Source organism: Macrobrachium rosenbergii, chromosome 41 (genome assembly GCF_040412425.1).
Source record: "Macrobrachium rosenbergii isolate ZJJX-2024 chromosome 41, ASM4041242v1, whole genome shotgun sequence".
NCBI classification, from domain to species: Eukaryota; Metazoa; Arthropoda; class Malacostraca; order Decapoda; family Palaemonidae; genus Macrobrachium; species Macrobrachium rosenbergii.
In genome coordinates, this window is record NC_089781.1 from 45113175 (window position 1) to 45115674 (window position 2500).

Genomic DNA, 2500 nt, shown 5'->3' on the forward strand with positions numbered 1-2500 from the left:
GAGGAGCTTCTGTGTCCACCTCCTGGTTCTCCTGGTGAAGGGATAATACTGGATGAGCTGATCAAAGAGATCAACTCCTCCCATGTGCCTATTGTAGTGCCCAATGACAGTAGGCCGTTGGACACGAAACTCCTCACACGTAACTCGGCCCTGCCGACGTGTCTTCCTCCGCTGAACGACCTCGTCTTGGATGGGCTCATGACTGGTCGTAATCATGGGCACCAGTCGGACCCCCTTCCAACAGACAATGAAGACATCTCCCTTCCGCCACCACTCTGTCTCTCCTCTTGCCAGATGTTGCGGCTGGCTAGCGAACCTCTTGAGGACATTCGGGGCCCCACACGCCAACCAAAGGGTACCACTGACGTGCACACCTGCTTCATACAGTTCCTGGGCCAGGGCTACCAAGTTATAATAATTATCCATAAACAGGTGGTATCCCTGGTTACGGAAACGATCCACAAGACTGAAGACAGTGTCATGGAGCGTGGAGAAGACCCCGGAATACACAGAGAAGTCAACGACGTATCCAGTGTTTGATTCTGTAATAAAAAATAACTTCACACCATATTTCTTTGGCTTCTTGGGGTTGTACACTTTTATGCTTAGACGCCCTTTGTATGGCATCATCCCCTCATCCAAAGAAAGGTTCTTGGAAGGAACCACGAGAAACTGGCACCATCCATGAATGTAGTCCAACACTGGGCGGACTAAGATGAGGCGATCTGGGTTATTTTGGGGTATGGCCTTCGGTTGAAGGCGTTGAAATACCTGTCCAACACCAGGAAACTATCACGGGGCATAATGCCGGGCACATTGGGCGTACTTAAAAAAAATTCTGCCTCAAATATTGCCTAACGTCGGCAGCAGGCATCATTCCAAAGAAAATGTGGAGCCCCAAAAAATGCGCCATGTCTGTGAGGTTGCAGCCCCACCATCGATACGACAACGTCATCTGCAGTTCCTCACGGCAGTACCGAGCGTAATCTGCCGTCTCTGCAATGAAGTATTCCAGCAATTCCCGCATAAGGAAGAGCTGAATGAACCCCAGTGCACAGGGACAGTCAGTCCAGGTGGTGCCGTGAATGGGTGCATGTTAGGTGGGGTGGGGTCCTCCAACCACCCCTCATCACTTTCGGGCAAACGGCCTTCACCTAAGCTACCGCAACGTTGCGACCTTCTATGGGCCCGTGCGTGCACATGCGCACGTGCGCAGGTACGACCTCGCACGCCCCACCCACCCCGGCCACTGGCCCATCTCCCTCACTTTCACCATCACTTTCTGTCTCGTCCCCACCAGCCACAATCTGTGCCTCCTCCTCCTCCTCAGACTCTCCCTTATAAGCACTGAAACCACTGAACTTGGGTTCACTTTCATGCTGTGGCTCTCATACGGACATTGGGGGCAAATACTCGTCATCACTGACATCGGGCGTGATGTCCTCGTCACAAGATGACCAACTGCCATCAAAATGAGGACTTTCCACCTGCTCTCGATCGAGCTCCAACAAGTACTCATCAATGTCCTTTTGTTGGAGGCCTCCCAAATGCTTACGAATGCCCCTCAGGACACCCTGATGTTTCCTAGGGGTCGTAAAAGGCACAGGGTGTGGTCCTTGGTCCCTTTCAGCCACACATGGCCGTACAACACGGCATTGAAAAGCTGGGTCACCTTGGGTGCTTGGTCCCTCTCCATCATCCAAATCTAAAACTCGCCTCACATGCTCACTACCAACAGGCAATACGCGCCTTTCACGGTCCTGACGACGTTGGGACATCTCTGCAAACGTCCTATTGCGTCACAAATACGCTAACACTTGCACAAGTTCGGCAAAACAGGAATGCGTTGAGAAATCGCTCTCCGACGATGCGTCACTGATGCTTTGTAGTGCGAGAAGAAAGAAATTCGCGCATACTCAGCTGGGTCACGCTTGTAAACAAAACAACAGCGTGATCCGTGAACTCCCAGCATCCCTCAAGGCGCGTGATTTAAAATTTTTCGCAAACTAGGCCTATAAGTATTTTTCCGCGAATATTTAAAAAAACTTTTTGTAGTCGACGTATTTTATGTCCACTCGGCACCCGACAGACAATTTTTGTCAATGTAAAATACGTCCAGTCAGTGCTAAAGGGGTGTCTGCCATATCCATTCTTGGATGCAGACACTTCGACTGTTTCCATCAAAATTTCACAACAAGTCCTTAATTATGCCCCAACATCATCGGTCTTTTTCAAATCATCTCTACGAGTCACTGATAATCTTTAGTAGTCGTAAGTGATCATGCGATGGTCACACGACAGGTCGGTGGTAATCGTGCGACAGGTCACAGGTATTCATCAATAATCGTAGACGATCTCACGCAGTCCTGCAACCAACATACAATTACAATGACTTGTTGCACGACTATCAACAATCATATGATGACGGCAGAAGTATATCTATATGTGACTGCCGAGCATTTTCTTGAATTAAGTCACTGACAACCGCAGGTGATCGCCG

General features: G+C 49.8%; 1 protein-coding gene across 1 annotated transcript in view; it reads right to left on the reverse strand.

Moving 5' to 3' along the window:
• LOC136827128 (sodium-dependent dopamine transporter-like) overlaps window positions 1–2500 on the reverse strand; it is a 194674-nt gene that overhangs the window by 101959 nt on the left and 90215 nt on the right.